Raw genomic sequence first — 24,150 nt, forward strand, 5'->3', positions numbered from 1 at the left:
CAAACCCAAAAAAAGAATAGACTATAGAATCTTACTTTGGTGACAAGGAAGACACAAACATGCAAACAAAAGACAACAAAGTCAAAGCTCCTCCATCCAAAGCCTCCAAGAAAAATATAAATTGGTCTCAGATCATGGAAGAGCTCAAAAAGGATTTTGAAAATCAAGTAAGAGAAGTAGAGCAAAAATTGGGAAGAGAAATGAGAATGATGCTAGACAATTATGAAAAACAAGTCAACTGCCTGCTAAAGGAGACCCAAAAAAATTGCTGAAGAAAATAACAATGTAAAAGCTAGACTAGCCCAAATGACAAAAGAGATCCAAAAAAATCAATGAAGAGAAGAATGCTCTAAAAAGCAGAATTGGCCAGTTGGAAAGGGAGGTCCAAAAGCTCACTGAAGAAAATAATTTCTTAAAGATTAGAATGGAGCAGATGGAAGCTAATGAGTTTATAAATAATCAAGAAATTATAAAACAAAATCAAAGAAATGAAAAAAATAGCAGACAATGTGAAATATCTCATTAGAAAAACAACTGACCTGGAAAATAGATCCAGGAGAGACAATTTAAAAATTATGGGCCTACCTGAAAGCCATGATCAGAAAAAGAGCCTAGGCATCATCTTTCAAGAAATTATCAAGGAAAACTGCCCTAATACTTTAGAACCAGAGTGTAAAATAAATATTGAAAAAATCCACTGATCACCTCTGGAAAGAGAACCCAAAAGGAAAACTCCTAGGAATATTGTAGCCAAATTCTAGAGCTCCCAGGTCAAGGAGAAAATATTGCAAGCAGTCAGAAAGAAACAATTCAAGTATTGTGGAAATACAGACAAAATATCTAGCAAATCCCTACATTAAGGGATTGCAGGGCTTGGAGTATGATATTTCAGAAGTCAAAGGAATGAGGATTAAAACCAAGAATCACCTACCCAACAAAACTGAGTATAATACTTGAAGGGAAAAAAATGACTATTCAGTGAAATAGAGGAATTTCAAGCATTCTTGATGAAAAGACCAGAGCTGAATAGAAAATTTGATTTTCAAACACAAGAATTAAAAGAAGCATGAAAAGGTAAACAGGAAATAGAAATCATAAAGGACTTACTAAAGTTGAACTGTTTACATTCCTATATGGAAAGATAATATTTATAACTCTTGAGACTTTTCTCAGTATGTGGGTAGTTGGAGGAATTGTATACATATGGACAGAGGTCACACAGTGAGTTGAATATGAAGGGATGATAACTAAAAAAATAAAATTAAGGGGTGAGAGAGAAATATATTGGTAGGAGAAAGGGAAAAATAGAATGGAGCAAATTATCTCTCACACAAAAGAATCAAGAGAAAGCTTTTTCAATGGAAGGGAAGAGGGGGAGGTGAGAGGGGGAAATGAACTTTACTCTCATCACATTTGACTTAAGGAGGGAATAACATGCATACTCAATTTGCTATGAAAATCTATTTTATGCTACAGGAAAATAGGGAAGAAGGGGATAAGCGGGGGTTAGGGGGATGATAGAAGGGAGGACAAATGGAAAGAGGGCATAATTAGAAGTAAATACTTTTGAGGAGGGATAGAGTCAAAAGAGAAAATAGAATAAATGGGGGGCAGGATAGGATGGAGAAAAATATAGTCTTTCACAACATGACTTTTATGGAAGTCTTTTGCATAACTACACATCTATAACATATATCAAATTGCTTGCCTTCTCAGTGGGAATGGGTGGGCAGGGAAGAAAGGAGAGAAGTTGGAACTCAAAGTTTTAAAAATGAATATTAAAAATTGTTTTTACATGCAACTGGGAAATAAGATATACAAGCAATTGGGGTATAAAAATCTATCTTGCCCTCCAAGAAAATAGAGGAGATGGGGGATAACAAAAGAGAGGGATGTGATAAAAGGGAGGACAGATTGGGGGGAAGGGATAATCAAAACACTGTCTTGAGGTGGGCAGAGGGGAGAAAATTTAATACTCAAAATCTTGTGGAAATGAATGTTGAAAACTAAAAATAAATAAATAAATTAGAAAAAAACCCCTCCAGGACTGAACTAGATGAGCTCTGAAATCCTTTCCAGATTTAGCATTCTATGGAGAAAAGGAAGAAGCATTTATTAAACACCTACTACATGCTAGGCACTGTGCTAAGCACTTTACAAATATTATCTCATTTGATCCTCACAACAAACTTCAGAGGGAGGTGCTATTAGTATCATCCCCATTGTTCACTCAAGATGCAGTAGGCAAGGAATATAGCAACGTTCTGTTTGATAAACCCAAGGACCCCAGCTTCTGGGATAAGAACTCATTGTTTGACAAAAATTGCTGGGAAAACTGGATAACAGTGTGGCGGAAATCCCCATTGTACAGATGAGAAAACTGAGGACAGCAAGAGGGTAAGTGACTTACTTACGATCATGCTGCTAGTAAGTATCTGAGACTACACTAACTCTAGGCCCAGGACTCTATTCACTATACCTCCTTGCTGGCTCTAACACTAGGATCCAGCAATGCTATTAGATTGTGAGCTCCTTGAGGGCAGGGACTGTCTTTTGCCTCTTTTTGTATCCCCATCATTTATCACAGTACCTGGTACACAATAAGCACTTAATAAATGTTTACTAATTAATTGATTGATCCTCAAAGCCTGGAATATCATCCAAAGTTACAGATAGTCCTAGTTAGAAACCACACATTTCTAATGTCATTACCTACTAATTGGAGTAGTATTTTCAAGTCTCCCTATTCATTTTAAGCACAGTCCCAGAAGCAGATCAAAGATTTCAAGATATTGAATTGAGCTGTGGTCAGGTGTTCAAGATTTCTAAGCTTTGGCTCCAATAGTGCTACTAAGAATGGGAGACATTTAATTTAATTTAGGCTCCAATAATTGGAGCCTAAGTTTTCTTAACACAGTGAGGCTGCGAATACCTACTTCATGGTATTCCTCTGTATCCCTGATTTCAAGATATTTCTATTATTCATTTTCAATCAGACTTTTAGGATAATAGGTAGAAGGAAGGGAAAGAAAATTCCAAATTCCAATCCATAGTTACTGAAATGATAGGCAATAGAAACATACGTGTGTGTGTGTGTATTATAAATAGAAACAGATAGATAGACAGATAGATAGATAGATAGATAGATAGATAGATAGATAGATAGATAGATAGATAGATATAGGACCTCCACTTAAGTTTAAAGTGCTATGGGATTTTGGGTAACCCCTTGGGGCCACTCTTATCTCATCATGAAAGATGATACTGACACACAGTGCTATCTGGAGAAGATAGTTCTGTCAAATTGTCTGAAGGAAGCCCAAACTTCTGTCCTTTATCAGCCAGGAATATTGGGCCACTTTACCATAGTGGGCTGCTGCTCTCTTTGGTTTAATTGCTTATATTAAATAATAATGAATTTTCATGGCATTCTCTACACATGAGACTCATGTGGCCATTCAAAAGGAATCTGGAGACACCAGACAGCTTCCTTTGCCCTGGCAGAAGCCTGGATCTCTTTATGCCGCACACAGACGGAGCTGCCTACTGCCTGAAGTGAGGACAGGAGGAAAGTAACTGACTTAATATGCATATAAATTCAAGTATTTACTGAGCCATAAGAGATTGTTATGAGACACATCTCTCATTCATAGTTTATAGGAAAATAGATGAAAACTGTCAGATGAAATCAGGAGATAAGCACCATGAATACATTTTCTTCCTTTACCCTGGGGGAAGACCAAAAAAGCTTACTGTGGCTTTCTGTGTATAAATAAATAATAATAATAATAAATATAAATTGTTTCGTGAAAGCCCTTGTTATCTTTATTGCATTTTGTGTTTCTTTGTGTTCCTACCATCCCTTTTGAATCAATGCCCTCCCCTTTATGTGAACCATCATTACATGTATTCTTTAAACTGGCTGTCTTCTCTGGCAGTCTGAGGGTGTGAATCATAAGATGGAGGTAGGGTAAAGGAGCTGGAAAGGACCGGAGAGATGGCCTGTTCCAACCCTCCTCCCACGTGTGATAGACTAAAGATCAGAAGTCAAAGAATTTAAGTGCTTTAATGAATGTCCTATTTCAGCAAGGAAATAAACCCCAGGTTTTAAGACTTGGAGTCTAGTTAGCTGTCTTCTGCATATTGCAAAACCCTCATGTGGAATAATAACAAAGCAGTTCTAATTGATATCCAGAATTCCCTAGTGTATCTGCTTAGAGAAAGGTCTTAGAGAATGGTGCAATGGATAGGCCATCAGCCCCAGAGTAAGAAGGACCTGAGTTCAAATCCAGTCTCAGACACGTACTAGTTGTGTAATTCTGGCCAAGTCACTTAACCCTATTGGTCTAAGTTTCCTCGTTGGTAAAGTGAGCTGGAGAATAAAACGACAAACCACTCCAGTATCTTTGCCAAGAAAATCCCCAAATGGTGTCACAAAGAGTTGGACACAGCTGACCATAAACACCACAGATATCAGTTGGTACAAGAAAATAGTCTTCCAATCCTTACTTCTTCTTTTTTCCCATGGGAGGTCCTAGAGAGAGCACAAAATCTCCAGATGGGATTTTAGAGTTGGAAGTTTAAGGTTCAAAAGGAGCTCAGAGATCTTCTAGTCCAATTTCATTTTACAGAAGAGGAAACTGAGTTTCAGGAATGTTAATACCCCACAGATAATGTGTCCTTAAAATGGTCAAGGTATAATATGCAAACTATTTTCAAAAGGGAAAATGCAAACTATTAATAACTTTAACAGTTAACTTTAAAAGTTGTTCAATCTACATAATAAGATAGATTCAAATCAAAGCAACTTTAGAAGGTTACCTTCTACTCATTAAATTAGTCTCCCCCCAAAAGGGCTAAAAAATCAAAATAAAATGGTGGTAGAACCATGGGAAAACACATATTCTCTTACATTGTTGGTAGAATTTTTTCAGAATTTTTCTGTATGCTGTTTGGAGAGCAAATTGGCAATATAAAATCCATTTAAAAATTGGTTTTAACCTTTGACCCAGTGGTTCTATTACTAGTATTATATCCCCATGACGTTATTAGTAGTAGGGGAATGATCTGTTTGTATAAAAATATTCACTAACAGTTTTATTTGCAACAGTAGAAAAAACTAGGAACAACTTTCATGCTCAACAGCTAAGGAATGATCAAATAGATTGTGGTTTGTCAAAGTAATAGAATGCTTGGGTGTCATTAAGATCACTAAGATGAAGAATACAAAGAAATATAGAGAGAAAGTGATGCTCAAGAAGAGAAAAATTCATACAACAGACATATTGATTATGACTACACAAGAAAAAAATCATTAGCAACACTTTGCAAGTAAACAGATGGGAAAGAAAAGAAGGTGATACAAAGCCAATAAATTGCTACAATTAATCAAAATTTATATTATTATGTTTTTGAAAATCAAAACATGAATAATTTGAAGTCTGTGCTTTTATTTGGTTTGATCTCATATTTTGTTCTTTTTTTTTTGTATTTATACTTATTTTAAATTCATGGAGGAGTGGACAAAGGTCTTGGCTTGCTCTTTGGAAGACCTGGATTCACATGGTTCCTTCTAGGTGACTCTGGGCAAGTCATTCAGTCATTTTTCAGTGATATCTGACTCTTTTGGACACCATTTTGGGTTTCTTTAGCAGAGGAACTGGAGTGGCTTGCCATTTTCTTCTCCCGCTCATTTTATAGATGAGGAAATGGAGACCAACAGAGTTAAATGACTTGCCCAGGTTCACACAGCTAGTAAGTAGCATCCGAAGCCAGATTTGAACTTAGGAAAATGAGTCTTTCTGATCAGGCTTGGTGCTCTTTCCACCTTACCACTTAGGTTTGGAGCAAGTTTCTACCCTGATTAATTTATAGATGCTTTGTATGTTAAATTTACAATGAAATTTTCTTTTTGCTATGGGTGTGGGTTTTGTTTTGTTGAGACTGGTTCTTTCTCTTTCCCAGGCTGAAGTGCAGCGGCCACTCAGGCTAATCATCTCATAGAATTAGAAACACCACAGGTGAGGAGACATGCAAATGCCAAACTCCCTTATAGCTTTGAGATGCGCAACTACCAATCTCAGTCACACATGTGGGTTCCTTGAACAGACCTAGAATGACATTACTGGCCAGACAGACCAACATACCTTCTAATGCCTTCTAATGAATGCACAGCCATTTGGTCTATTTAAATCATTGTTGTTCAGTCATTTCAGTCATATCCGATTCTTTGTGACCCCATTTGGGGTTTTCTTGGCAAAGATACTGGAGTGGTTTGACATGTCCTCCAGCTCATTTTACAGATGAAGAGGCAAACAGAGTTAAGTGACTTGCCCAGGGTTACATAGTTAGTACATGTCTGAGGTTGAATTTGAACTTAGATCCCCCTGACTCCAAGCCCCATGTTCTATTCATTTTGCCCCCTAGCTACCCGTATTCAAATCAGTTCCATTTATTCATCAAGATTCTAGATAGAGAGCTGATAGGGATCTTGTAAGATATCCAGCTCAGCCTCCTCATTTCACATCAGATTTACCTCCTCTGTTTCCATCCTAGACCAGTTTGTCCCTCCTTGGAGGTTGCTGCCCTGCCCTCCTACCCCTAACACTCACCCCAGCCTCGACCCAGCTCCAGACCCATTCTATAGTATTCACCATGTGGTTGTGGACCCAGATTGGTTTCAGTGGTACTACAACTCCCCCCAGAGAGCTGAAGGGATTAACCAGCTTCAACCTCCCCGTTAGCACACCACCACACCCCAGCTCATAAACATTCATTTTTTTCAAGGGCTAGTTTCTTTATACTGGTCAGATTTCCATCACTTACTATACATTCCACCACGACATTTCAGTTGAGAGAGACCAAAGGAATAAAAATGCTGACCACAAGCCTCTTTCTCTTGGATTACCAAGAGATTTGAGAGGACATTAAAATGTATATTGTGATCTGAGAGTATGAAGGTAAGGATTATGGTGGACAAGAAAAGCGTAAATCATATGCTGGATTCCTTGAGAAAGAAGGCAGAGTGACCTGGAGGTCAGAAGATGACCACGACAAGAATCCACAGAAGCTTATGTGAATGAATAGGGCATGGGATACGAGACAGATTAATTTGGAGTCAGAGAATCCAAATGCAAATTCCACTCATTGTCTACGTGACCTTGGGCCACTGATTCCACCTCCTTAGGACTCAGTTTCCTTTTCTGTCATCTTAAAGTAAGTTGAAAACCTACACTGGCTTGACAAAAAAAAAACTTTTCCTTTCTTTCTTCTTTCTTTCCTTCCTTTCCTTCTTCTTTTCTTCCTTCCTTTCCTCCTTTTATATCTTTCCTCCTTCCCTCCTTCCTTTCTGTCTTTTTTCCTTTTTCTTCCTTCCTTCCTTCCTTTTCTTTCTCTCTTTCCAAGCAGGTGCAAAGTTAATGTCAGGTTAATGGTGGGTAGGGGAAAGAGTTAAAGATCTTCCCCACCCATTAATAGGCTTCAGATACTTTTTGTTAATTGCTAATGAGGCACTGAGTCATGAAGGTCATGACCTCCAGCTCTGAAAAAAAGTATATATACTCTGAGGTGAGGTTTTACTTTAGGGCTTATTTTTTGGAAGAAGGTTCATGTGCCAGATGAGACTCTGGGAAGCTGCTAAGGTTTTGAAAACCCACGTGTTGGTGCTTCTCTCTCTGGTAACAATATGTGTGTTGTTTATGGTCAGACAGTTGGAAGCCCTGTCTGTTGGTTTTTCTATTTGTAATTTCTGCTTGTAATTTGTTTGTATTTTCTCTGAAGTTCAGGGTGTTGACTTTTCCCCCTGAACTAAGTGAATAATATATGTACTTGATTAAAGTAGATTGTTGACCCCTCAAAAGTTGCTTTCTTTTTAGAAAAGCAGATCTAAGAAACTGTACAGCAGGTCCTCCTGTGTATGCCGGAGTCTTTGCTGTTACAGCAAGGCAACTCTCTTAACCCTGTTTGCCTCAGTTTTCTCATCCATAAAATGAACAGGAGTAGGAAATGGCAAACCACTCCAGTATCTCTGCCAAGAGAACCCCAGTTGGAGTCACAAAGAGTTGGACATGACTGAAATGACTCAATGGCAACTGGAGTACTTGCTAAGAGGCTCAGGATAAATATATCCATATAATAGCGAGACATCATCGCATTTACAGTAAACCCTTGCACAGTGTGGAAGAGAAAGGGTGAAAAGGAGACCAAGGTCTTCTGATTTATCTGGAAACTCCAAGTTTTAGTCAGTTCATCTTCTAAGACACCTAGTGTCCCTGGGAATATGGGACATTATATATGAGGATAGATATCTCTGAGGAACATTATCTAAGAGGACTCTGAGAGGGCAACAGGGTGAGAAAAAGGCAGAAGAGCGGTACGTATGTTGTTCCCAAACATCAGCCAACTGGAGCTTGGCAAGAAATCAAACAGTCATAGTAGGAAAGTCAACTCTCTCCAGGAGTGGGCTTTGGGACTAAATAAACCTGTGCCTTTAGGTGACTAGAGGAGGGAAGCATTTCCCTTCTAGAACTTGTTGGAAGTGGGACAGATTCCCACTCTAGCCAAATCAAAGCAAGGATAACAGAGCTTGCTGCATGAATAGGCTTTTCCCCTTCCTAGCCCTCACAGGTGAAACTGCCTGGCCTCCTCAAGCAATATTTCAAAACACAAAGAGAGAAGCCAACTCTCTCCTGTGGATCAGGTTTTTGTCTTTTAAACCTTTTCATCAAAAGCCAGCTATTGTTCTCAGTTAAGTGGCCTGATGTTCCTTAATTCTCTCCATCTGCTTTCAAATCAGCATCCACAGTGACAGAAAGAGGAATAGATTATGAGCTGGTGGGTCAACCAAAGTGTACATAGAGAGACAGTGGAGGAGGTCACACACAGCATTTTCAGAAAAGGGGGCACGAAATAGTAGGCAGAGAGCCAGGAATAGCTAGGTTCACTTCCCAGGTCTGACACATAGTGACTGGGCAAAGCTGGGCAAGTCACTTAAATTCTCAATGCTCTTACCAAGTCTATGAGCTACTAAGTGCCAAACTACATTGGCAGAGAAAATTTCCTGGACCTGTAAAATAACAGATCTGTTTGGTTTTTTTAAGTTATTTTCTAAACTTTTTAATTACTTGGGGTTTAGTTTGCCCTTGCTGGGTATCAAAGGCGTGACTTTAGCACTAACTCAGTTTCAACGTTAAGATGAAATAAAGTGCTCAGAAGTCACAAAAGATTAAGCAAGAGGAGGTTTACTTTGCCCTAACACTGTAAGGGTATAGTGACATTTAAGTTTTCCCTCATCTCTATGTGGGAACATCTGGTCATCAGGGCAGGGTTGATTGGTTGGTTATTCTTCTTAAAGAATTCTTCATTCTTAAAGAGAATCAAAGTAACATCACTATATTGAGATCAAGGCACAGTGTGTCCAGCTGTGGCTGGTCAGACCAATCTAAGCTTGGAAGGGTCAACCACAGGTCAGGCACAGACAGTCCATATGAACATCTGAAGTGGGGATATCATCAGGACAGAGTATGATGGAGGACATGCTGGTCTTCAGAAATCCACAGATCTGAAGGGCCCAACTCTCAGTGACCAGGAAGGTGTCTCAGTGAAGTCAAGACCAATCAGAGGCCAGGGACAGCTTTATAAAATCAATTCCTAATGACAAAGGAAAAAAGAGTGGCTTGTGTCTACCTGTACTGTGGGTGGAGGCACAGAAGTTACCAAGGAAAACCTGATAAATATTAGTCCTATCACACTGGGTAACATCAAACTATCCATTGCTCTCTCTCTCTCTCTCTCTCTCTCTCTCTCTCTCTCTCTCTCTCCCTCCCTCTCTCCCTCCCTCTCTGTATATGTATGTATATATATATATATATATACATATACATATATGTATATATAATAGCTCTCTATTTCTATGTATTCATTACTATATATATATACATATATATACCTATATATACATATATACATATATATACATATATATACATTTATATGCATACTGTGTATGCATATAAATACATATACTATAACTCTACAAATAATCTCTAGGTCATTCATAGGATCATATAATTTAGAGATAGAAGGGATTGTAAACATAATTTAATCTATTTTTATCTGTAATAATAATCTTATTTTTTAGATGAGCACAGTGATGCCCAGAGAGGTCATTGCCTAAATAAGATCGTATAGGTAGTAAAGAAACAAATAAGAATTTGAACCCAGACCATCCTCCATTATAGAGTCCAACACTCACTGTTAAGCCCTGGTTGTTTCATTTATCCAAAACTAATTTTTTAAAGGACACAATTATTTCAGTGATTGTTATGAGTGCAATGATTAAATATGGACCCATACCTATGCTGGAGATGGGGGGAGGGGGGGCTATACATATCAAGTTTATTTCATCTCCCTTGGCCTGTAGTGGGAACTCCATTTTTCAGTCACCCATCTGGACAGTTGAAACAGAGCTCTGCTGGTGAGGATTTGGATTGCTTTTAGGAAAGTGTGTGTTAAGTAAAGCACCAAAATGCTAACTTTTTCCAGACCCACATTTGACTATATCTGTATTCTGTCAACACAGGCCCCCAATTGGGCCAAGTTTTCCTAGCATTTGCTTGAAATGGCCAAGTGGTCAGTCTTTACAGGTAACACTTTCAAGAACCATTAAAACTGCTTTCCTTAGTTAGACTAAAAGAAGACCAGTAGAAGGAGGGGAGGAAAGCAGAATCTATCCTATACTTATATTATAAGATCCACATTAAGATGACTGGTCATTAAGGAAAAGGCCCCAGGCAGAAGAAGACTCCTACTTCTTCCCCTCCCCACTCTAACCTCCCCATAGTTTGGCTACCTTCATGTTTTCCTACAGCTAGCATATCTCTACCACATCTCATTAAGGCAGTACACAGTCACGTTGCATCGCACTGTGTGATAAATTAACCACATCCACTGGCACAGACATGGTTAATTTATCACACAGTGAGATGCATGCAATACACACCAAGCCAAGAGATGAATTGTATACTTCACCAAGGTAAATTGTGATTTTTTTTCCCACAAGGAGGTAGAAAGAACACTGGATTGGGGAAGGAAGAGAAATGGGTATGACCTTGGGCAGATAACTCCCTCTCTTGGCCTCAGTTTCCTCATCTATTTAAAAGAGAAGCTGAGACTAGAAGACCTTGAAAGTCTCTTTCAGGTCTAACATGTTGCAGTTTTGCTCACTACATTTTCTAAAAAGTCCATCAGTTGAGGAATAGCTAATCAAGTTGTGGTATATGAATGCAATGGAATACTATTGTGCTATAAGAAATGATGAGCAGACAGATCTCAGAAAAATTTGGAAATTCTTGCATGAACTGATGCTGACTGAAGTGAGCAGAACCAGGAGATCATTGTACACAGTAACAGCAACATTGTGTGATGATCAATTATGATAGACTTAGCTCTTCTCAGTAATACAATGATCCAAGGCAATTCCAGAAGACTCATGATGGAAAATACTACCCATATTCAGAGAATGAACTATGGGGTCTGAATGCAGATCGAAGCATACTATTTTCACTTTGTTTTTGCTTTTGTCTTCTCTTTCTTGTGGTTTTCCCCTCTTGTTCTGGTTCTTTTTTTCACCACATGACTAATGCAGAAATATGTTCAAGATGATTCCACATGTATAACCTAAATCAGATTGCTTGATCTCAGGGAGGAGAGAGAGGGGTTAGGGAGACAGAAAAATTAGAACTCAAAATCTTATAAAAAATAAATACTGAAAACTGTATTTACATATAATTGGAAAAAAATAAAATGGTATTCATAGATGGAGAAACTGAGATACAGAGAGGGTGAGTGAGCTGTTCCTGGTTGAATAGGTAGCAGTCAGAACCCAAACCTGGGTCATCTGATGACAAATTCAGTGCTCTTCCCACTATACATTATCCTTCTCAACAGGGTCAACCAACCAACCAAGTGAGCATCCATTAAGGATTGACTATGTACCATCACTGTGCTAGATGTCAGCGATATAGACACATACACACACACACACACACACACACACACACACACACACACACACACATACCTCCATGCCCTCAGGAAGGATATATAAGTTCTATTGGTAGAAATAAACAGAAAGATATACATATATAAATGTGTATACATAAATAGTATGTATGTACATATAATATGTAGATATGAACATACAAAGAAATGCAAAGAAATTTGGGAGGGGAATACACATGAGCAGTTGGAAGGATCATAAAAGGCTTCAAATAGGAGGTAACACTAGAAATAATCTTTGCAGGAAGCTAAGAAAGAATGTTAATAGTTGGAGGTAAGGGAGGAATGTGTGAAGGGACATAAATTATTAGTATAATTTATGCAATAATAATTTATAATTTTTTAATAATAATTTGATTATGATTTAATAGTAATTTATAATACTTTATACAATCATAATTACATCTAGCCTTGATGAAGCCAGATTGTGAAGAACTTTAAATATTAAATAGAAGAGTTTGTATTGTTTTCTAGACAATAGGGATCCACTAGAGGTTTTTGAGCAGAAGAGTGACTTGGTTAGATGCATGATTTTGAACTATCACTTTGGTAGCTGACTACACAATGAATTGGATAGGCTGCTACTAGGTCAAGCAAATGGAATTCACTTGTACTCAACAAACATTTATTTAAACCCTACCACTCTGTTCCAACTATTGTGCTAAATATTAGGAATATGAAGAGAGAAAAAAATGAAAATATCTTTGCCCTCAAGGATCTTATGTTCCTAAATTAATATAACTGCCCCACCCCATCTCAAAAATGATGACAAGTAGTATGGATACATAGATGACACTTAAGAGCTATTTGTAGAATTGAATCCTATCTGCTCATGCCTCCTAGCCTCTGTCCAATACCCTTCTTTGTATCTTTCCTTATTTATTTATCTCTAGTCCTAGTTGCCTAATAAAATATAATTAAAGTCCAGAAGTTGGAAGGGATCTAATGTAGCTTTAATGTAGCTTCAGATTCAACATTAACGTATCATCCATCCAGCATTAACTTAGTATTGTCTGTGCAGAAGCCCACAGACATGATCTGGACCAACTTTCCTGGGGCAGGGTGGAGCAGGAGGGAAGAAGGTACCTGGTTCAAAAAAGGATTCACAGGGCAGCATAGAGGGAGAAAGAAGCTGATCCAAACAGTGCCCTCTTTACTATTCTACCCTGATTTTCTCATCATACTGATATGCTGTACCATGATGCACTAGAGACAAAGTAGAAGGAGAAAAGGGAAGGGGGGGGAAGTTTTTCTTTGACCCAAAAGAAAAGAGTCAACAAGGAAAATATGTGGAGAGGCAAATCCCCGCATTAGTTACTGGATTCTTTTAGCCATGCACAAAGGTTTCCAAAGAGGAGATGGCAGTAGATGGGAGTAGGCGATCAGGATTTTCAAGAATAGTACAGAAATCCTCATCTTGGGGAAAGTTGGGGAATATTTTCCTTGTTCATTAGTCTATGGACCTCATTACCAGATCTGGTTCTTATCTCAGTACTGTGCAATTTTTTCTGTGTAATTTCCTACTCACTGAATTTGGAACCTATTATAACAATCCTTTCCTCTGTCCGACTCCTCATTTACTCCTAAAATGACTGCTGAACTTTGCAAAGCACCCACTGTGTGTGTGTGTGGGGGGGGGGGGGTTGTTTTTTTCAGTTTTTGTTCATTAGTTTTTAAGAATCACTCTCAAAGTGAAAGTGATTCCAGTTCTAGAGAATTTGGACTTTTAGTCTCAGTGATCTGCACAGAGGAAGACCTAGAATAAAACTCTACCATGAACCACCAACTTTCAAAAGTCAAGCCACAGCTACCAAACTCACAAAGTAAATAATCATCTTTAAAAGCATGAAATGAAATGCACATTTTTGCCCAAAATATATTCATTTTTCTCATGGCAATTAACTATGCTGAGATGCCACACTACTTTTGTGTCCATATGCTGCCTATCAGAAAGGGCTAGAGAAAGACGGTTGAGTAGAAGGATGGACCTGCTCTAACTCTACCCCCAAAACCCATAAAGTACCTGTAAAAATGATTGTAAACAACTTTTAGAGCATAAGAAGTCACAAAATAGCAGAGTGAAAGAGAATTCCAGCTCAAGGCAGCCTGGAAAGCTGACAGGAAAGGTCTATCACACGGGGCTCAGAGCAGAGCACAACCCAGCCTGGGCCACGCAGCTCAGACAGGACTGGAGCAGGCTTCAGGGTGCAGAATCACAGGCATCACCTGGGGCTCCCAGATTTCTCAACCCACATATGCCAAAGATAGCTTCAAAGGTCAGTGAGAAAGTGCTTTCACCTAGGTGAGAAGGGAACGTGATCTGGCCCCAGCTCCAGGGCAACAGTGGTAGCTCTGGTAGTAGGAGTAGCAGCGTCCATTTTAGGAGCTTTTGGCCTAAAGGCCCTGGGGGAATCAAGCAGCTAATCTGAATCTCCACCCAGAGTAGCAGCCCTGGGGTGAGGAATAGTGCTGATGTGCTGGAGCTGGTGGAGGATTTGGAGAGAATCCTGGGCAGAAAAGTTTGTGGTTGCTCCCAGACCAGAGTGCAGGCTAAGAGAGTTAATTCCTCTCCCTTGATTGTACCACCTTGGAGGAACTTAGAACTTAGAACTTACAGGTCCACTTGACAAAGGACTCAAAAATCAAGTAACTGGCTGGGAAAATGCCCCCAAAAAGAGGAAAAAATAAGACTATAGAAAGTTACTTTCTTGGTGAACAGGTATTTTCTTCCATCCTTTCAGGTGAGGAAGAACAAAGGATACCATCAGAGGAAGACACCAAAGTCAAGGCTTCTGCATCTAAAATCTGTAAAATAAATATGCAATGGTCTCAGGCAATGAAAGAGCTCAAAAAAGATGTTGAAAATCAAGTAAGAGAGGTGGAGGAAAAATTGGAAAGAGAAATAAGAGTGATGTAAGAAAATCATGAAAAGAAAATCAAGAGCTTGCTAAAGGATACCAAAAAATGCTGAAGAAAATAACACCTTTAAAAATAGACTAAACCAAAAGGCAAAAGAGGTCCAAAAAGCCAATAAGGAGAAGAAAGCTTTACAAAGCAGAATTAGCCAAATGGGAAAGGAGGTTCAAAAACTCAATGAAGAAAATAGTTCTTTAAAAATTAGAATGGAGCAGATGGAAGCTAATGATTTTATGAGAAACCAAGAAATTACAAAACAAAGCCAAAAGAATGAAAAAATTGAAGACAATGTGAAATATCTCATTAGAAAACCAACCGACATGAAAATAGATCCAAGAGAGACAATTTAAAAATTATAGGGCTACCTGAAACTTATGATTAAAAAAAAGAGCCTAGACATCATCTTTCATGAAATTATCAAGGAAAACTGCCCTGATATTCCAGAACCAGAGGGTAAAATAAATATTGAAAGAGTCCACTCATCACCTCCTGAAAGAGATCCCAAAAGGAAAACTCCTAGGAATATTGTAGCCAAATTCTAGAGCTCCCAGGTCAAGGAGAAAATATTGCAAGCAGCCAGAAAGAAAGAATTCAAGTATTGTGGAAATACAATTAGGATATCACAAGATCTAGGAGCTTCTACATTAAGAGATCAAAAGACTTGGAATATGATATTCCAGAAGTTGAAGGAACTAGGATTAAAACCAAAAATGACCTACCCAGCAAAACTGAGTATAATACTTCAGGGGAAAATAATAGTCATTCAATGAAATAGAGGACTTTCAAGCATTCCAGATGAAAAAACAACAATTGAATAGAAAATTTGACTTTCAGACATGAGAATCAAGAGAAGCATAAAAAGCTAAACAGGAAATAGAAATCATAAGGGACTTACTAAAATTGAACTGTTTACATTCCTACGTGGAAAGATAATATTTGGAACTCGAGATTTTTCTCATTATGTGGGTAGTGGAGGGATTATATACATACAGACAGAGGGCACATGGTGAGTTGAATAGGAAGGAATGATATCTAAAAAAATTAAATTAAGGGGTGAGAGAGCAATACATTGGAAGGAGAAAGGGAGAAATGGAGTAGGACAAATTACCTCTCATAAAAGAGGCAAGAAAAAGCTTTTTCAATAGAGGGAAAAAGTGGGGAGGTAGGAGAGGAAAAAGTGAAGCTTACTCACATCACATTTGGCTTAAGGAGGGAATAACATGCTCACTCAATTTGGTATGAAAATCTATCTTACACTACAGGAAAGTAGGGGAGAAGGCGATAAGTGGGGTGTGGGGGGAAATGATAGAAGGGAGGGCAAATGGGAGGAGGGAGTAATTAGAAGCAAACACTTTTGGGGAGGGACAAAGTCAAAAGAGAGAATAGAATAAATGGGGGGCAGGATAGGATGGAGGGAAATATAGTTAGTCTTTCACAATATGACTATTATGGAAGTGTTTTGCATAACTACACATGTATAGCCTATATTAAATTGTTTGCCTTCTCAGTGGGGATGGGTGGGGAGGGAAGAAGAGAGAGAAGTTGGAACTCAAAGTTTTAGGAATAAATGTTGAGAATTGTTTTTGCATGCAACTGGGAAATAAGAAATACAAGGTAATGCGGTATAGAAATCTATCTTGCCCTACAAGAAATGAGAGATGAGGAAAGGAGGGGTGTGATAGAAGGGAGGACAGATTGGGGGAAGGGGTAATCAGAATATGCAATGCCTTGGGGTGGGGGGAGGGGAGAGATGGGGAGGAAACTTGAAACTCAAAATTTTGTGGAAATGAATGTTGAAAACTAAAAATAAATAAATTTAAAAAAAGAAAGGATTAGAGAAAGCAAAGAGGAAGACTATTTAAGTTCTGAGAATCTGAGGATCATTATCTCAGCTCCTACTTTCATTCCCAATGACTCAATGAGTCTTCAGAGCTTGGCTACTTCTTCCCCTCAAATTTTTAGGGGTAACCCTGAGGGGTCAGGGAGTAGTTAATACCTTCAGCTCAAGGCCCAGCCAATTAGATAGTCTTAAGGACATTTTAGAAAGGGATATTTACTAAAGTGGTACTCTAAGAACAATGAGAAGCTAGGTGGTACGGTGGAGTGCCAGGTCTAAAGTCAGGAAGACTCATCTTCCTGAGATCAAATCTGGTCTCAGACACTTACTAACTGTGAGACCCTGGGTAAGTCACTTTACCTGTTTGCCTCAATTTTATCATCTGTAAAATGAGTTAGAGAAGTAATGGCAAACTACTCTAGCATCTTTGCCAAGAAAACCCCAAATGCGGTCATGAAGAGCCTGCGGGACACAATTAAATTTACTTAACTCTAAGAACAGTTGGTAGAAAACATCCCCCCAAAGTCACTCTCCCTCAAATACTTAAAAAGATCAGGAATATAATGAAAAGAGGATTTGTAATCAGAGGATCTGAGTTCAAAACCCAGCTCTCTATTTACTACCTATGTGACCTGGGTACTTTACTTTAATCTTCAGTTCCCTCCTGTAACATGAGGAGGCTGAACTTCTAAGGTCAATTCCAGCTCTAAATATAATCCTATACTCCTACTTCACAAAAGGACAAAGCAGGATCTGCACATTCACTGTAGCATAGTCATTTCTGAGAATGAACAAACATTAAGGACCATATTGTTTCCTTTTATCCAAGAAGACCTTTCTTTTAAGTCTCCTAAATTTAAAAAGAAACATTGCTAAACTATTTTCTTCCAAAGATCTAGATTTTCTCCTCCTGCCCTCCCAACTCCCAAAGAAGGCTGGAAGGAGGGAGGGAGAAAAACAAGAGGGAGTAGTTATCTCTCTGAGCAGCAGGAAGTAGACACCATCACTTCCTGGTTTGTACCAGCAGTCCCCCTGCAAAATATTACTATTTTAAAAATAAAATAATATGCCTAAAGTTATTAGTATGGTTTTGCCCAATTAAGAATATCCAACAACTTCAGGGAAATGGATTTCAGGCTTTATACCAGGTGATTCCTATCCCAGGATAGCATATTAAGTTTGTCCTAAAAGAGCGGGAAAGAAGTCATCGTCAAGTTGAAAGCAAATGTTTTGTCTCGTCGTCACTGGCACTAAAGCACTGCCAGACCCCAGTTTATCATCCACAAATCCCACTTAAGCTCTTCCTTCTTCTTCCCTAAAAGTGGTAATGTTATTTACTTATGACAGCACCACCTAGTAAAATCCTCAGGAAATTTTGCCCCAAGACTAATCCTAATCTGGTATATGTCAGCTTTCTGAAAAGCAAAAGCCCAAATATTTCAGGCTTGAGGAGTCTTCGCTGGAGATGAAAGAGGTCTTGAATTGTCTTTTTTCTATGATAGCCAAGCTCTAGCTTTCCTCAGGGAGGAGGACTCAAAGCCCAGCCATGGAATGAGCAGCCACTGATCTGGGCAGGACAGTGACTAATGGGTCTGTCTTTATTCCATGAGAAAGATGGCATTCACAAAGCAGCCTGCTCTGAAAGGCACCTGTTCGAAAGGTCCGCAAGCATCAGGACCCAAAAAGATATCTCCTGCTTCCCTCTTCTGCACCTCAAGGTTCCACCTAACTCTCAGTGGCTGACAAATTGCCAGCTCATGTTTGCAGAAATATAAACAGACCCTGGTTGGAGTTGAAACAGAGATGGATGAAAGGCACTTCAAAGCTGACTGGCCCCTAGGCAGACTGTTCAAACTTACTACATGTGCAGTCCCAGCACATGTGAGGTTTTCAAATAAAGGTGGCAACTGAGATTTATAACAAATGTTGTAAGTGGCCTTCTCAAGGGGCAAAAGATGGGAGGTAGAGAATTTGGAACTCAAAATTTTTAACAATGAATGTTTTTGAAAAATTATACATGTAATTGGGAAATATTTAACAAAATAAATAAAAATGTATTTAAAATAAATAAATGTTGTCAGTGGTATTGTGAACTCTAAGTTGACTTTTCTATCTCTGTCTGTCTGTCTCTCCCTCCCTTCCTCCTTCTGTCTCTGTCTCTATCTCTCTGTCTGTCTCTCCCTCTCTCTGAAGATTTGAAAGAGAAAAGTAATGGTGAAAAGTGAGGGGAGGGTCAAATCCCTTTCCCAAATACCAGCTTATCCCCTGACCCCAGAACTGTCAGTGATCTCTGGTGATCTTGTTGGCCTTTTGGCCCCATTAGAAAATGTCACAAGTGTTTAAATGAAAATCCAAGACATAACTGCCAAAGAATTAATTATTCAGCACTGGACACATGCCAGCAAACTTAATATCAGTGAAGACTGCTTCAGGTCTGGGAGGACTGCTGATTCTGGAGAGAGTTAATTATCACCTCATTGATACGGGGGTAATTTTTTAAGCATGCAGTCTGGCTTCTGTGACTCATTAATTAAAATTTAGAGTAATTTTCTGGGCTCACTGGTGACTTCTGCATCAGGTTCTATGTACCAGCAAGATGCATTCTTTGTACCATCTATCATTGGGGACCGTTTCTCTCTCTCTCTCTCTCTCTCTCTCTCTCTCTCTCTCTCTCTCTCTCTCTCTCTCTCTCTCTCTCTCTCTGTCTCTCTCTCTCTGTCTCTCTCTCTCTTCTCTCCTCACTTTCTTCCTCTGAAGACAAAAATATTTATACCTCAAACTATCCTCGGATGAGTCCAGGGGCATTTAATGAAGATTCTATGGAAAAGTATTAAACAAGGATCCCACTTCCAGATTTAACACTTGCCACCAAGAGAAATATTCTGTAGTCTTTGCACAAACTGTTTTGCCACTTTCACACATTTCATTCCAGAAAGCCTCGATGTAATGATAGTTCATACTTAAATTAAAAGACAAACACACACACACACACACACACACACACACACACACACACACACACACACACACACTGCTACCCCAAAGTCCAAAAGCCAGAGCTAAACTAGAGGTGATTAACCTTCTACAGTCCTAAAGCCACTGTTTGAAAAGGAGCTAGTGTCCATAGACACTTTCATGTGTGCATCAGTGTGCAAACTACAGGCACAGCATGGCCCTAGGAAGTAAAGGAGATGATATCAAAGTCTGAGGGAGTGAAGAAAAAACATTTGGCTATAACCTGCTTCTCAGAATGGTCTCTCCATGGCTGGCTATCTTTTGGAAGGAGCTCTATTGTCTTTGAAGCCCCAAGTTAGTGGAACACATCAAAATTGAATTTCCTAGTTTGTATCTTGAGGCTCATAAGTATGTGCATGAACTGGCAAGGGGAGGGTAGTCCTGTAAAATTTTTAAAAGGAGTTCCAAAGAACATCTTTTATTTAACTGCCCAGATTAAATACGGTCACGGTGGACTAGCTCTTCCCCTTTTCCAAAAGGAAAAACTTTCAGTTATCCATGCTTTTCCTAAAGTTATTCTTGAAGAGAAAGTTGTAGGGGTATAAGTGTGTGTGTATGTGTGTGTGTGTGTGAGCACGTGTGTACATATGGGGGGTCAGTACTTGAGAGAATTAGGTATTTTAAATCCAATACAGTCTGAAAAACAGACTGATGAGGTAAGACTTAACCAAGAAATGCCATTACAAGAATAGTATTCAAATCAAATCACACCCTAACATCTAAGGCCATTTTTAGAAAGTGAAAAATACATAGATCTTTTATTTTTGCCTGCTGGGTTTCTGTTTCAGTCCTGAAGAAGACTGGGACCCAGAAGTGAAACTGATTCTTGTGTTTCCATCCTCTTCATGCCCACCAAACTCAAAGTCAATTAAATGGTGAAAACTAACACCGACCTCTACTATCAGGAGGTGTTTGAGTATTTCTATCTTTTTATTCCTTCCTTCTTTCTTTCTTCTTCCTTTTTCTTTTCTTTCTTTTCTTTTCTTTCTTTCAGCAAAGAGAACACTGTTGCACACCATTCAATTATGAACTTTGTGTGTCTGTGTGTGCGTCTTTGTGTCTGTGTGTGTGTGAACTTCCTAAGCCAATCAGACTAGCTCAGAAGGAAGTTCCTGCACATAATCTTAGTAAGTCTTCCCACCTCTCAACGCTCATTGGCATTCCATGATTTCAATTTGGGGAGAGAGAGGAAGGAGATAGAAACGAGTCCACATCTTTATTCTTTAAAATGATGCAAGTGTACCCCAAAAGCAATCAATTGGAAATTGTCCAGTGGTCCTTAAAACAGGCTGTTCCTAATAAATGTTTTCTGTGATTAGGAGCTTGTCAGCATTGTGCTCCTAAGTCACCCTCATTTCCCATGTTGTGAAATGCACTCTTATTTGTTTGGTTAAGCCAGGCAACAGAATGCCCACAAAATAGTGGGTCTTCCAGGTTTTTATTCTCATCGTTGGACACATCATTCATTTCTTTTGAACTATTTTTTATTCTTTTGCTTCAACTATTCCATGAAACACTTTAAAAACTATACCCCTAACTAAATTTAAATGGCTACTATATTTCTAGTTTGAAGCAAGGAATGCATACTATCTACCTAACTATAGATCTTTCTCTCTCAAAGTCCCTACAGTACTCAGACAGACTTTACTATGGTTGCTAAAATTGTTCTTTGAAGCTCAGTGTGGGTTATACTCCAGATTAACAGATACGTTTACATGCGCACACACATACACACACACACACCAACCATCCTCCCACAAACAAGTCAATTTTATCTACCTTTTTTCAAATATTTTTCCCAAACCCAGCAGGCAACATAAATAGGGCAAAAATCTCTCCTTTACTTGAATATGAAAAAAAAATAACTTCTACCTAAGCATCTCAACTATTCATTAAATCACTTACAAAGCAGATTATTCTTTACTCTCTTTCAATAAATCCTTCTCTGTCTCTGTTTTTCTTTCCTCCTGCCTTTCTGTGTATTTCTCTGTTTCTTCCTGCAGAATGGAGAAGGAAGATGTATGCCTTGTGAAGTTCAGAAAAAAATATATCCAGGCAGCCCATCTTATACGCAGATACACACTCAAATACATACACACACACATACACATACATATATACATACATTTTGCTTAGTAGGTTTTTGTTTATGAGCCCTTAAGAAAGCATATCTGCATTTTCACTCAAGAAATGGATGATGGATCAATAATCAACCTGTTGGGGAGATTCCCCACCCAGCCCAAAATGCAGTAAAAGCAGCAACTGGAAACAATTTAGGTGTCTTTGTCTACATCTTGTGAGTTAGAGAAAACCAATTGACATTTCCAATCCAAAATCTTGACGACCAGATTCAACTTCAAAAGAAAGCAAAGCAAAACAGTCATCAACAAAGGAGTCCTCACACTTGTTTTATCAGTTTTAAAAATCAGGTTGATGTAAAATCCTTCTGTGTCAGGATGTGCTGCAAAAGAGGAGACTCTTTTTTTTTAACACCAGGTAGAGGAAGACAACTTGCCACTTGAATCTGGATTTCCATTTGAAAAAGGAATGAAGACTTTTATACATATGCAATGCATAATTAAAGAAAGGTGATCCAATATACACACATGCATGCACACCTCTTTCCCTAAAACTTGTAGAACATAGAGCTATGCTAAGTTTTCCTCCCAGAGTTCTTGGGGAATCAAACATTGCATTTGGAGGCTCTGGGACCAAAGTTTCAATTGGGTGCCACGTTCACATGGGCAGTGCGTTCATACATCCACAGGCGGAGGCATGCAACCCAGAAACCACGAAAGAAGTTAACATACAAATACTCACAGTATGACAGTTGGAGAAAAAGGTTCTTCCTCCAAAGATATTCCCACACCACTCCCCTCCACCCTCCAAAAAATCATACCTTTCCCTTACCTATTACTTTATTTTAGAATTCTGATCAGTTTCTTTATCGGGACCCAGAGTGTTGACCCAGAGGACAGAGGACTTTCAGGACACGCACATGGACTATTGCGCAAGCCATCTTCTCCCTGTCTCTTAGTGGCGACACTGTACGTCTCCTGCAGCTCAGCTCTCCAGCTGCAAACATCTCATTAGACTAATGCATTCAGCACAGGCAGAAAACTCGATTTACCATAGCTACAGCAATGAATTTCCATTACGATGACAGCTTCAACCACATCATGTCCGGAAAACCAGCCAACCACTGGCTTTTAAAGAACACACACATTTTACATGCAGAAAATGAGGCCTGTGTGTGAGATGTTTCCTTCCTTTTAACAGCTAAACTAAGAAAAACGTACAGGGCAGGTTTTTTGACAGCCAGAGTAGCAAGGTAAAGCCACTTTTGCTTCTTCAGGACTCCGTGTAGTTGCAATAGCCAGAATTATGTCCCAATTATCAGAATGGGTGTTCCCAACATTTCGGTTTTAACTACCCCTCCTCTGTTGCCATAGAAACCAGACTGTTACATCGTCTCTTTGTCCCAATCATGCAGCAGTGTGGGCCAACACTGAGCTCATAAAGATATTGGTGATCCGAAGGACCAGTTGTTATACTTCTGACAATGGGAAAAGAAATTAAAAATGAGGATGGCATGGATGCTTGGGGTAAGCAGTGGCTTTGCACCTGGGAATGTGTGTGCATAAGTAGGTACATTGTAGATGTTCATATGAGAGATACAACTACATAGAACATGGATATCTAGTATGGTAGCTCTGTACCCTTACTCCATCGACATTTCTATGTAAATACTATTGATAATGATTCAATTCAATTTAATAAACATTTATTAAGCTCAAAACTATAGTGCACTTTATGGTGACAAAGTGATTTTGCAGATTTTTTTCAGATATGAAAACATCTGGTCCTATAGCAAAGTATGGCACCCAAAAAGGGGGGGAGGGAGCTGCATTATATATCATTTGGGCTCCATTGCTCCCTCTGTGGCAAATCAATTTATATTTGTAAAGGTCTTTTTCTTCCCTTTTGTCTTCCTTTTGTAAAGTGAGGCAACTTTCTCCATTGCCCACTTCATTCATTCCAATTCACTGGGCATTTCCTCAAGACACATCCTTTATTTTTTTTTAACAAATATTGTGACTACACACAAGAATATACCTTGGGGATATTGTTAGAGTGTATGTACATGGAACTCAGTAGAAACTGGAACTAATTATGGCATAGGACATAATTTAATCATTTTCAGTAAGTCAAAAAATAAACTTATAATTCATGAACTTTCTGTAGAAAGTAATATTAAAAACACACGAGGATTTTATTGCCAAATCATAGAGTTTGGGAGAAAGCTACCTTTCTAAAAAGCTTTT

The 24,150-nt window shown here is 38.8% G+C and overlaps 1 protein-coding gene across 1 annotated transcript in view; it reads right to left on the reverse strand.

The window, feature by feature from the left end:
• Positions 1-23,194, reverse strand: part of SCML4 (Scm polycomb group protein like 4) — a 172,795-nt gene extending 149,601 nt beyond the window's left edge. The window contains exon 1 of the mRNA XM_072642986.1: positions 22,736-23,194. The gene's annotated coding sequence lies outside the window, so the exon portion shown is untranslated. The remainder of the gene's footprint in view (positions 1-22,735) is intronic.
• Between the last annotated feature and the right edge of the window lie 956 nt (positions 23,195-24,150).

This window comes from Notamacropus eugenii, chromosome 2, assembly GCF_028372415.1.
Source record: "Notamacropus eugenii isolate mMacEug1 chromosome 2, mMacEug1.pri_v2, whole genome shotgun sequence".
NCBI lineage: Eukaryota > Metazoa > Chordata > Mammalia > Diprotodontia > Macropodidae > Notamacropus > Notamacropus eugenii.